Here is a 13,603-nt window from a genome sequence, read left to right as displayed (position 1 = left end):
CAATGCCTTTTCCAGCATGATGGAGCACCTTGCCATAAGGTAAAAGTGATAACTAAGTGGCTCGGGGAACAAAACATAGAGATTTTGGATCCATGGGCAGGAAACTCCCCAGACCTTAATCCCATTGAGAACTTGTGGTCGATCCTCAAGAGGCGGGTGGACAAACAAAAAACCCCAAATTCTGACAAACTCCAAGCATTGATTATGCAAAAATGGGCAGCCATCAGTCAGGATGTGGCCCAGAAGTTAATTGACAGCATGCCAGGGCGAATTGCAGAGGTCTTGAAAAAGAATGGTCAACACTGCAAATATTGACTCTTTGCATAAACTAAATGTAATTGTCAATAAAAGCCTTTGACACTTATGGAATGCTTGTAATTATACTTCAGTATACCATAGTAACATCTGACAAAAATATCTCATAACACTGAAGCAGCGAACTTTGTGAAGACCAATACTTGTGTCATTCTCAAAACTTTTGACCACGACTGTACACACTTATCTTACCATTATGATTTTATGGCAGGCTATCTTTACACAACTAAAATGTCATTTCAATTTCTATATGAAATAATGCAAAATAGCATGTGATTTCTGAACTGCCATCCACAATATACACATACATTTACATTAGATACTTGAAAATATACCATATATCACTTTTATCTTTGGTCAACCACCTCACCAGCAATACTAGCATTGGGCTCTCAGTTCTATGATCATGATGATAGGGCCACAAGTTTTTCCAGGTCTGGCCCATTTTATGACATGATGAGAATATCCTATAAATGAACATCAAGTACAGGAGACCTCCAAGGAAGGAATACAGTGAACTAATACATGAATCCTGCCTTGTCAATTAATGAATAATACTACTATGGAGAACCCTAATCAGCAAAATGGATAAGGATATCCAATCTAAAGTACAGCAGGATTAAGACCAGTATGAGAATGCTCCTAATCCTCTGACCAAAACTCATCGGACAAGTAAATGGATGTTTAAAAGTCTACCATGAAAGAGACAATGGGCTAAGGACAAATGGTTATTAAGATGTTTCTAAGGTGCTCACTCAATATGGGTTTAAACAAGAGTCATAGTTCTTGTTATAGTGTTGAAGTGTGTCATGGTCATTTTGTACATCAGAAGTATTTGTATTGTTCCTATGTTTTTCTACTGGAAAATAAATCACCAATTTGGCAAGAAGCACAGCTATTCTGAGTCAGTGAGTGGACTGATGTAACTGACTGAGGGTTGATCAATTATGTGGAAGCAAATATTTCCTTTTTACTTCTTCTGTCGTTTGTCTTGAGTGCAGAAAAACTAGAAATAGACGCAGCAAAGAGTTTGGGCGGAAGGGCAACGAAAGACGGCAAGATAGATGGACTGTGGGTTTTGGCTTATTTCAACTGGAGAGTTGGCACACTTTTATCTTGACATGGATATGCAAGCTAGCCACCGGCTTAGTGCGTGAAAGACCACAGATGTCACTTAATAGATGTGTATTTATGAGCTTTGGAACTGGCCTGGTTCCACCTGATATTCACACACACTTTCGTCTGACCACTGTAAATATAATAAATCATCTGCTGCTCTTGTCCCACGCCAATGCGTTAGTGTTAGTGTGGTGTGTATGTGTGTGTTTTTTTTGCTGTGCGTCTGTGCCTGTGTGTGCGTGTGTATGTGTGTGTGTGCGTGCGTCTGTGTCTGTGTGTGTGCACGCCATTTTCCTGGACATATTCCTGGACAGGACATTCCCGTTTTGGACCTGCCTCAACTACTAGAGGGACCACTCACTATGTTATAAAGTATTTCAAAGTGCATAGCCCCCCAATAATGCCATAAATTCATAGTTCCATTGGGAGGGGAGGGGTGAGAGGTAGAAATGGGGTTACGGCTGGTCTCCCCAGTTAAACAGAGCTCCACCTCTTTCTTATTTACACACCAGGTGGGCCCTTATCCTCCTGAACCCCCAACCCTCACCCCTAAACCATTGTTCGCTTATGAGGTCTCAGCAGCTTCACCACTGCAATGCATCTGGAGCACATTACCTCCATTACCTCCACCTATACACTTTATCCAGACGCTTTTTCCTCCATCCAGACCCTTTATCTTTATCCAGACTCTTTATTTGAATCCAGACATTTTATCTTAATCCAGACTCTTTATCTTAATCCAGACTCTTTATCCAGACTCGTTATCTTAATCCAGACTCTTTATCTTAATCCAGACTCTTTATCTTAATCCAGACTTTTTATCTTAATCCAGACTCTTTATCTTAATCCAGACTCTTTATCTTTATCCAGACTCACTATCTTAATCCAGACTCTTTATCTTAATCCAGACCCTTTATCTTAATCCAGACTCTTTATATTAATCCAGACTCTTTATCTGTATCCAGACTATCTTAATCCAGACCCTTTATCTTAATCCAGATTCTTTATCTTTATCCAGACTATCTTAATCCAGACTCTTTATTTTAATCCAGACTCTTTATCTTAATCCAGACTCGTTATCTTAATCCAGACTCTTTATCCAGACTCGTTATCTTAATCCAGACTCTTTATCTTAATCCAGACTCTTTATCTTAATCCAGATTTTGTATCTTAATCCAGACTCTTTATCTTAATCCAGACTCTTTATCTTAATCCAGACTCTTTATCTTTATCCAAACTATCTTAAACCAGACTCTTTATTTTAATCCAGACTCTTTATCTTTATCCAGACTCTTTATCTTAATCCAGAAGAACCAGCACAGCTACATATTCATATGTCTGTTCAAAGTATGACTGTATGTTAAAAGTAAGTTCCTTCCTTTCCAGAAACAGGGCTTTATAATGACATGGTAGATCACGCTCTGTCTCTGAGTCCCGTCCAAATTATTTTCCTGTTGATTCACCTCAAAAGAAGTCGGACAGAACATGTGTTACTGTGGACCGTGAAACACAGACAGATAACCAGAAACAGCCATCGCATCAACAGAGGAAAGAAAGAAAGCTGAAAGAGAAAAAACATTGTCTTACTGATTTAACCCTTCTTTGACTTTTGCGGTCAAGGATGAAAGTTTATGTTCCACTGTATTAAAGTGGGTCGCCACGGGAATGGGATCAGGCCAATGTTTGGTATTGGTGTGTTCCGCCGAGTGGGAAACTAAAACACTTTGCAGGATGGAACAGACAGCCACCTAAACAAACCAGTGTCTTGTTTCGTCGGTTTGTTCTACAGTTCCAGACATTCAACACGGTTTGTTTAGATAGAAAAATTACTAAGACTGTGGTAAAAACAGTTTTTTAACCAAAAAAATGTATTATATGAAACTTACATTAGATTACATTAGATTACATTCATAATAAGAAATCTCGGGGTAGTGTAAAAAACTAATAACATTTATACAAGCATGCGATATGTGACACCGTCTACATCGAGGTCTCCCTCTGTGTGTGGTCTGTGTGGAGTGCAGTGCTCATGGCCTAAAATCATTGTGAAACCATTACAGTCTCATTGTCTGGCTATGTAGTAGTTATAACACACCTGAGTGACCTGGCTACATCTGGCCTGAGTTATGTGTCTGTCTGCTGTCAGTGCCAGGGCCAGGTCTCCCGTTGTGAACGAGCCCTGTGTTAGTCCTGTTATTATTGCTCTATTTAGCCCCTCACACTAATCCAGTGTAATGTATGGTACATGGCTGTCAGGTGTGGTGTACGGTGGGGTACTACTATATATAAACTGGGTGGTTCAAGCCCTGAATGCTGATTGGCTGACAGCCGTGGTATATCAGACTGTACATCAAGGGTATGACAAAACGTTTATTTTTACTGCTCTAATTACGTTGGTAACCAGTTTATAATAGCAATAAAGCACCTCAGGGGTTTGTGATATATGGCCAATATACCACGGCTAAGGGCTGTGTCCAGGTACTCCGCGTTGCGTCGTGCATAAGAACAGCCCTTAGCTGTGGTATATTGGCCATATACCACAACCCCCCGAGGTGCCTTATTGATATTATAAGTTGGTTACCAACGTAATTGATGGGTAAAATGAAATGTTTTGTCATAACCGTGGAATATGGTTTGATATACCAGGGCTGTCAGCCAATCAGCACTCAGAGCTCGAACCACCCAGTTTATAATACTATATACAGTATATCATGTCTGTCAGGTGTGGTGTAATACTAGATATATCATGTCTGTCAGGTTGGCAGTATGTTATATAGCAACTGAGCCTTGTAAAAAGTTTTAACTAGAGGGGCTACTGGTATGATGGTTCCCTCTTTCACAGGAAGTTACAGACAGAGGAACTGCAGAGCATTAGGCAAGGTCTGGATATTGTTATTCTTCTGTTCCTTTAAACTTCTATCAGTCACCGGCAGATCTTCCACCTGACTAAGGTTTCAGGCTACACCGTTAGCCTGCTACACCGTTAGCCTGCCAATAGTCTCAGGCTACACCGTTAGCCAGCAAATAGTTCAACCAAAAAGCCTTTTTGGTCATAAGGGGATGTGTTCCTTGAAATTCATTTTAATTTGACAATCAACTAGAAAATGATCCTAAAAACGATTATTCATCTTTGTAACGCACTGATAACTAAGCTCTGGTGCATTACTGAGGCCAAATGGAACACCGTCAAAACTGTACGGCCCGTAGCCAGTAACATACTGTATGAGAGTTGACATCCACACATATATCCATTATGATTTACTTCTTAAGTAACAAATTCTCAGGTTACCGTAAAACACAAACTGGATTATGGTTATGAAGTTTTATGGAGTCTGAGGGGTCTGTTGTCTGTACTGTTCGCCTTTAAAACAGCTGTTGAGTTGAAGCTTATTTTCACAGCTGATTAGGGAACACACCTCCCGCTCAGTCCAACAGAGAGGTCTGGCTTTCACCTCAGTCCAAACTCTGTGGTCTGTCCTCATGCTTTCTTTTTCAATGGGATTATCCTAATGTCTACAGCACACACATATATGCACACACGCACACACGCACACACGCACACACGCACGCACGCACACACACACACACGCACCCACACAGGCAGGTACACAGACGCACACACACAGGCATGTGCATATGCGCGCACACACACACACACATGCACACCCATGCATACACACACACACAAACACACACACACGTGAACGCACACAGGCATACACAAACACACACACACATTATCCACATTGACTGCATTCCAGTTACAACAACAAGCCTGCCATTTGGTATGGTCCGCTACAATGCGCTGATGTGAATGTGTAGCCCAGCGACATATACCTGGAATCAGATATAGATTGAGTGACAGGTATGGGAAACAGACTCTTTGTCTTTCTGTCTTCTCAGAACTCATAAATCATGTCAGTGTTTGGCTGTTATGTGAGTTGTTGGAAAAGACCATTGTTCTCTATGGTTGCGTCCAAAAATGGCACCCTATTTCCTATATAGTGCACTACTTTTGACCAGGGCGCATTGGGCTGTAGTGCACTACCTAGAGAATAGAATGCCCTTTGAGACGCATCCTCTGTCTCTCCGTTGGTTTATGGATCTGGCCGGGTTGTGTAGTTCTGCTGTTGTTTTCTGGTTCACGTTCTTGCTTTAGAAAATGAGTGACATAAACGTCTCATAATGTTTCTCTAATATTGATCTCTCTCATGCTGATAGTTGTTGGAATTTGGATCAAAATGGGACTTTTGTGTTATAATTGGATGAAACGGTGCATTTCATGTGGAACTGGGCCTACCACAATTAGTCAGCAACATCCACAGGGTTCTTATAGAAAGAGTTTGGAATTCAAATGAATCGTAGATTTTTAGGAACAATGCCTGGCCCTCACTGGTTCTCTTTCTCTCCTCTGTTGAGTAGCCCTGGGCCTGTATTCAAATAGCGTAGGCGTGCTGATCTAGGATCAGGTCCCTGCTTTCCATATGATCTTATTTACTATTATCTAAAAGGCAAAACTGATCCTATATCAGGCCAAAGTTTCCTCCACCCCCCAGCTTTCTCACTACTCCTGCCTCTGGACCTCACCCTCTTCCTGCCTTAGTACTCTGACCACAGTCCTTTTCTTCTACACCCACTCCACAATCAACAAGAGAAATATACCAGTCAATACTAGCTCAAATCGCCTACAAAGAGGTTCCCAGGCGAAAGAAAGCTACGACCGCATCACATACTACTGTAGAACTAAAACCACCATCATTCTTTCTCCCACACACCTCACAACAAAAACAACATATTTCCCCATACCCTGCTTTTCTACAATCCTATATATCTGACAGAGTCATAAAATAACTTGGATTGAAATCAATTGAAAAAAAACTTACAGTACCATTCAAATGTTTGGACACACCTACTCATTCAAGGGTTTTTCTTTATTTTTACTATTTTCTACATTGTAGAATAATAGTGAAGACATCACAACTATGGAATAACATGTATGGAATCATGCAGTTACCCAAAAAAGTGTTAAACAAATCCAAATATATTTTATATTTGAGTTTCGTCAAATAGCCACCCTTTGCCTTGATGACAGCTTTGATGCAGCACTCCATCCCTCTCCTCCTTGGTAAAATAGCCCTTACACAGCCTGGAGGTGTGTTGGGTCATTGTCCTGTTGAAAAACAAATGATAGTCCCACTAAGCTCAAACCAGATGAGATGGCGTATCGCTGCAGAATGCTGTGGTAGCCATGCTGGTTAAGTGTGCCTTGAATTCTATATAAATCACCAGCAAAGCACCCCCACACCATCACACCTCCTCCTCCATGATTTACGGTGGGAACTACACATGCGAAGATCATCCGTTCCCCCACACCGCGTCTCACAAAGACACGGCGGTTTGAGCCAAAAATCGCCAATTTGGACTCCAGACCAAAGGACACATTTCCACCGGTCTAATGTCCATTGCTCATGTTTCTTGGCCCAAGCAGGTCTCTTCTTCTTATTGGTGACCTTTAGTAGTGGTTTCTTTACAGCAATTCCACCATGAAGGCCTGATTCACACAGTCCCCACTGAACAGTTGATGATGAGATGTGTCTGCTACTTGAACTCTGTGAAGCATTTATTTGGGCGGCAATTTCTGAGGATGGTAACTCTAATGAACTTATCCTCTGCAGCAGAGGTAACTCTGGGTCTTCCATTCCTGTGGCGGTCCTCATGAGAGCCAGTTTCATCATAGCGCTTGATGGTTTTTGTGACTGCACTTGAAGAAACTTTCAAAGTTCTTGAAATTTCCCGTATTGACTGACCTTCTTGTCTTAAGGTAATAAGGGACTGTCGTTTCTCTTTGCTTATTTGTTCTTGCCATAATATGGACTTGGTATTTTACCAAATAGGGCTATCTTCTGTATACCCCCTCCATTGTAAAAATAAAGAAAAACCCTTGAATGAGTTGGTGTGTCCAAACCTTTGACTGGTTCTGTATAAGTCAAATCAAATGAATAGAGCACATTGTGCCCTGAGAGTCAGAGTACCTTGAACCCTATCAGAGTGTGTGTGTGTGTGTGTGTGTGTGTGTGTGTGTGTGTGTGTGTGTGTGTGTGTGTGTGTGTGTGTGTGTGTGTGTGTGTGTGTGTGTGTGTGTGTGTGTGTGTGTGTGTGTGTGTGTGTGTGTGTGTTGAGGCCAGCCAGGGTGAGCATGAGGTGTTTCTAATGGTTGGTGTTTATTTAGGCTGTGGGAAAGGGAAACCATTAAGTAGTAATGAAAAATGAATCTAAAGGCAAGAAAGGGAGGATGTGGAAATTGCCAAGTGGGAGACTGGGTGTGTTTCTCTTTCTGCAATGAAAACATCCATACGTCCACCTGTAAAGAAAATAAGTCAATAATTACAACAAACTCCCTCCCACCAGCATACATTCTCTGATTACCGGACCTCAGAAAGCCTACTGCTCGGGGTCCATTCCTAGAGGTTGTGCCTGGTGAATTTGTATGCTGTATGTGTGGTATGCAGAATTCTAAAGGAGCTTGACAGATTCCTTATCTTCGGGCCAACAGGGCTTGGTTGTTAAAATCTCAAAGAGGCACAGTTTCCTTTGTTAACTCGGTCACGTTGTGATTATGCCATTTAAAACTTGCAGTAAATTATGACTCACAGTTTCACTGTAAAAAGACAGCATCCTAACAGAAACTGAAACTTCACAAATCGGCCTGACAATTTAGGCCCTTGACCAACAGTTGGTGTGCTGTATTTTTTGCTCCATCTATCTCTAAAATCCGCTGTCTGAAATGGATAATTATTGTAGTATAGATTAATGACAGTGACTGATATCAGATGTGGGTCCTTCAGTTGAATAGGTAGAGAGTCTAGATAGAGAAACCAATTCAGAGATGGTTAGTAAAACAGACCGAGGGGTATTCAATGACCTTGATTGGGGGACACTGTTACAGTGACTGATTAACTGATTGACTGAGTAATGGATTGGGCAAGCTCGTTTCTCTAAAACCCACAGACAGACAGAGAGTCGGTGGTCCACACCAAGCATGAGCCACTAATCGGGTTACAGAGCAAACAAAACCACTAGTCACTTCAAGATGAAGGGGACAGCACCAAATTCAACCCCACCACAAGGTACACAGAACACTGTTGAAACAAGTAAAATAAAAGTAAACTGGATATTCATCTAATTTTGTCTTACAGTAGTTCTTCTGCCCTGTCTCGCCGTTTTATTTTTCCCAATTGTTGGATTGTTTTATTTGGCTGTAATTGTGTCAGCTTCCTGCTTCTCCTGTTCGTCTCCTGGCCTCTAGAGGTCAGCTGTGTTCCCCTCTGCCTTTGTTCTTCCTCATGTGTCCTCATTAGTTTGATCCAGGTCACCTGTGCCTTGTTTTCCCTTTAGTATTTTAGCTGTGTGTTTTCCCCTTGTTTCTCACTTGGTTATTGCGTCCTGACTATGTATCTCCTGCTTTGTCCCACCGTGTCAGTCCTAGTAAGTTGTTCGAAGTTATCTTTAGTTTGTTTTTTTTTGCCTCCTGTTTTGGAACATTAAATCTACTTGCCTGGAGTATTGCCTTGGGTGTTTCATTTGGGTCCTACAACATCTCCTCTGTGGCTAAGGGGTAGTACCCCCAGCTCTACACATCTGAGACCGGAGTTCTAGCCCGGCTTGTGACAGAATAACCAAGGCAATCATGGACCCAGAAACACTCAGTTCCCAGGACCTGTTGGCGGTGATCACTCGACATGAGGCTTCTTTCCAGCGCCATGAAGCCGTTCTCAGCCGACAAGAGGAGCTGATGGCTAGTCATTCTCAACTCTTGGCCGAAATGATGAGTGCCCTTCGCCAGCTCTTTGAACGCCTCCCTGGTCCTCTCCCTTCCCCCAGGTCACCCCCCAGTGACGACAGGCCTTCTCGGTTGGCGGAGCCCCGACTACCACCTCCCAAGCCCTTTTCTGGGGATCCAAGCTCTTGCCAGGGTTTCCTCACCCAATGCTCCCTCACCTTCGAGCTCCAACCCTCAAGTTTTCCCACAGACCGTTCCAAGATTGCCTACATCATTACCCTTCTTTCAGAAAAGGCGCTCGCCTGGGCTTCTGCGGTGTGGCAGTCCCAGGAGGCCTGTTGTGACTCCCACGCTGCATTTGTAGAAGAGTTCAAGCGGGTGTTCGATCATCCTGTCAGTGGGCGGGAGGCTTCCAAGCGCCTACTGTCTCTCCGTCAGGGCTCCCGAAGCACGGCAGATTTTGCCATTGATTTCCGGACCATAGCAGCAAGGAGCGGATGGAATGATGAAGCGCTGAGGGTCTGCTTTCAAGGAGGGTTATCTGAGCCCCTTCAAGATGAGTTAGCCACCCGAGAACCAGCTGGAGATCTCGAATCCCTCATAGCCTTGGCCATCCGCCTGGACAATCGTCTAAGAGAGCGGAGAACGGCTCGCCGTCAGGTGTCTCAGTCCCAAGTTCCTCTGAGCAGCTCTGTTTCTCCTGTTTGGACTCCGTCATTCAGAGCTGCCCCGGCTCCTGAACTGCCCCAGGATTCCCCGGAGAGCATGCAGTTAGGCCGTTCCAGGCTTTCTCCCAACGAAAGGGAACGTCGCATGAGGGAGCGTCGGTGCCTCTACTGCGGGGTTGCCGGCCACTTCCGCTCCACTTGCCCCGAGCTTTCGGGAAACGCCTGTCCCCGCCCAGCTACAGGAGGGTTGTGATGGGGAAAATTAGAGCTCCTCCTACTAACGCGGTCCTAGCTATTCCAGCCACTCTGTCCTGGGAGGGCCACCAGCATCGGGTCCAGGCTATGATCGATTCCGGTGCCGCAGGTGATTTTATGGATGTAACCTTGGCGAAGGAACTTAAGATCCCTACCCAACTACTTCCTCAACCCCAGGCAGTTACAGCCTTAGATGGCAGACCTCTGGAACCAGGAAAGGTTACTGAGGCGACTCAGTCCCTGCGACTTACCATCTCTCAACACCAGCAGGAGGAGACCTTCTATCTCATTGACTCTCCCGAGTATCCTATTATCCTGGGTCACCCTTGGCTATGCAGACATAATCCCCAGATCGACTGGCCTACTGGCACTATTCTAAGCTGGGGTCCCACTTGCCAACTCACCTGCATGCTTCAGAGTCCCTCAGCCCCTAGTACCCAATTTCAAGAGTCTGTTGACGTCTCCCGAGTCCCCAGTGTTTACCATCGGTTCAAGGCAGTGTTCAGCAATGCCCGGGCTACTGCCTTACCGCCTCATCGCACGTATGACTGTGCCATTGATCTACTCCCTGGGTGCTGCCCTCCTAGAGGTCGGATCTTTTCCTTGTCCTCCCCCGAGCACGCAGCTATGGACACCTACATTAAGGAGTCCTTGGCAGCCGGCCTCATCTATGCCTCTACTTCCCCGGCTGGGGCGGGCTTCTTTTTTGTTGAAAAGAAAGACGGGGGTCTTAGGCCTTGTATTGATTACCGGGGACTCAACAAGATCACGGTTCAGAATCGATACCCCCTTCCTCTCATGGCCACTGCTTTTGAGCTGCTTCAAGGGGCTTCCATTTTTACTAAGCTGGATCTCCGCAATGCTTACCATCTCGTGCGGATCCGGCCAGGAGACGAATGGAAGACGGCGTTCAACACGCCCACGGGGCACTATGAATATCGGGTGATGCCGTTCGGGCTCACCAATGCCCCCGCAGTATTCCAAGCCCTGATTAATGATGTTCTCCGGGATATGCTTAATCTGTTCGTCTTCGTGTACCTGGACGATATCCTCATCTTCTCGAGGTCACTGAAGGAGCATGAGGGGCATGTTAGCCGGGTTCTCCAGAGGCTCCTTGACAATCACCTCTACGTTAAGCCTGAGAAGTGTGAATTTCATGTTTCTCAGACTCAGTTTCTCGGGTTTATTGTCACTCCCGGGCACCTAGAGATGGATCCCAAGAAGGTCAAGGCGGTCCACGATTGGCCCACACCTGCCACGGTCAAGGAGGTTCAACGGTTCATTGGCTTTTCTAACTTCTATCGGAAGTTCATCAAGAATTTCAGCTCGGTGGTAGCCCCCTTGACGACGCTTACCAAGGGAGGAGGGACCAAGATTCACTGGGGTCCGGAAGCAGCAGGGGCCTTCGAGGATCTCAAGCGCCGCTTCACTTCTGCTCCGATTCTGGTGACCCCTGACCCAGAAAGACCTTTCGTGGTGGAGGTGGACGCCTCAGAAGTGGGGGTAGGAGCCGTCCTGTCACAGAGGGGTGCGGATGGGAGATTACACCCTTGTGCCTTCATGTCTCGCCGCCTGTCTGAGGCCGAGCGCAACTACCACGTGGGGGATCTAGAGTTGCTTGCGGTAAAACTGGCCTTGGAGGAGTGGCGCCATTGGCTTGAGGGGGCTCAGCACCCTTTCCAGGTTCTCACAGACCACAAGAACCTGGAATATCTCCAACAGGCTAAGCGGATGAACCCTCGGCAAGCACGATGGTCTCTTTTCTTTAATCGATTCCAGTTCCTCCTGACTTACCGACCTGGCACCAAGAACGTCAAGCCGGATGCTCTGTCTCGAGTCTACTCTCCCGAGGTACAAGAGAAGCCCTTGGCATCGATTATTCCGAGGTCTAGGATCGTCGCACCTCTTCAGTGGGAACTAGAAAGAGGGGTACGAGAAGCTCTTGTCCAGGAGCCCGATCCAGGCGGTGGTCCTGCCGGTCGCCTGTACGTTCCTCTCTCTGTTCGGGCCCGCGTCTTGCAGTGGGGTCATGAGTCGCCCTTGACATGCCATCCAGGCAGTGCTCGCACACTGGAGTTCCTCCGACGGCGGTTTTGGTGGCCGTCCATCAAGAAGGACGTGCAGGTCTATGTTGAGGCCTGCCCTGTGTGCAACCAGGGAAAGTCGACACGCCAGCGACCCCAGGGACTGCTCCATCCCTTACCTGTTCCTCGAAGGCCATGGTCACACCTTTCTCTGGACTTTGTTACGGGACTTCCTCTATCCCAGGGCAACACCGTCATCCTAGTGGTGGTAGACCGGTTCTCTAAGGCTGCCCGGTTTATCCCCCTGCCCAAGCTGCCCTCGGCTAAGGAGACTGCTGAGCTCCTCATGAACCATGTCTTCCGGATATTTGGTATTCCCCTGGACGTGGTCTCTGACCGAGGTCCCCAATTCTCGTCCCGGTTTTGGGGGGCCTTCTGCAGGCTTGTTGGGGCCACAGCCAGCCTATCGTCGGGGTTCCATCCAGAGTCTAATGGCCAAACAGAACGGATTAATCAGGATCTGGAGACCACCCTGCGGTGTATGGCGGCCAGTAATCCCACGTCTTGGGCCACCTATATCATTTGGGCTGAATATGCCCACAACACCCTCCAGTCCTCAGCCACCGGATTGTCCCCATTCGAATGCCAGTTCGGTTACAACCCTCCATTATTTCCAGAGGAGGAGGCGCAGGTTGGTGTTCCCTCGGCCCAGCGCTTTGTCCAACGCTGTAGGCGGACCTGGAAGAAGGCCAGGCGTGCCCTCCTTCGGACCTCCCAGAGATACCAAAGTCAGGCTAATCACCACCGCCGGACGGCCCCTAGTTTCCGAGCTGGTCAGAGAGTTTGGTTGGCCACTAAGAACCTGCCCCTCCGGGTCGAATCCAAGAAGCTTTCCCAGAGATACATCGGCCCTTTCCGCATTGCTAGAAAGGTTAACCCTGTGTCTTATCGTTTGGTTCTCCCTCGCTCCCTTCGTATTAACCCCACTTTCCATGTTTCACTTATTAAACCTGTCTTGTCTTCTCCCTTTGCCCCCCCACGCAGACCCCCGCCACCTCCCAGGATTATTGACGGCCAGCCAGCCTACACAGTCCGCCGGATACTGGACTCCCGGAGGGTCCAGAACTCTCTGCAGTATCTGGTGGACTGGGAGGGCTACGGGCCAGAGGAGCGCTCCTGGGTTCCAGCCAGGGACATCCTGGATCCAGGGTTGGTCCGAGATTTTCGCACCCTGAGGCCAGGGTGTTCTGGAAGGAACGTCAGGAGTCGTTCCTAGAGGAGGGGGTCCTGTCAGCTTCCTGCTTCTCCTGTTCGTCTCCTGGCCTCTAGAGGTCAGCTGTGTTCCCCTCTGCCTTTGTTCTTCCTCATGTGTCCTCATTAGTTTGATCCAGGTCACCTGTGCCTTGTTTTCCCTTTAGTATTTTAGCTGTGTGTTTTCCCCT

This window comes from Coregonus lavaretus (genome assembly GCF_964263955.1).
Source record: "Coregonus lavaretus genome assembly, contig: SUPER_35_unloc_1, whole genome shotgun sequence".
NCBI classification, from domain to species: domain Eukaryota; kingdom Metazoa; phylum Chordata; class Actinopteri; order Salmoniformes; family Salmonidae; genus Coregonus; species Coregonus lavaretus.
The sequence above is the reverse complement of the archived record's forward strand: the minus strand, read 5'-3'. Positions refer to the sequence as shown.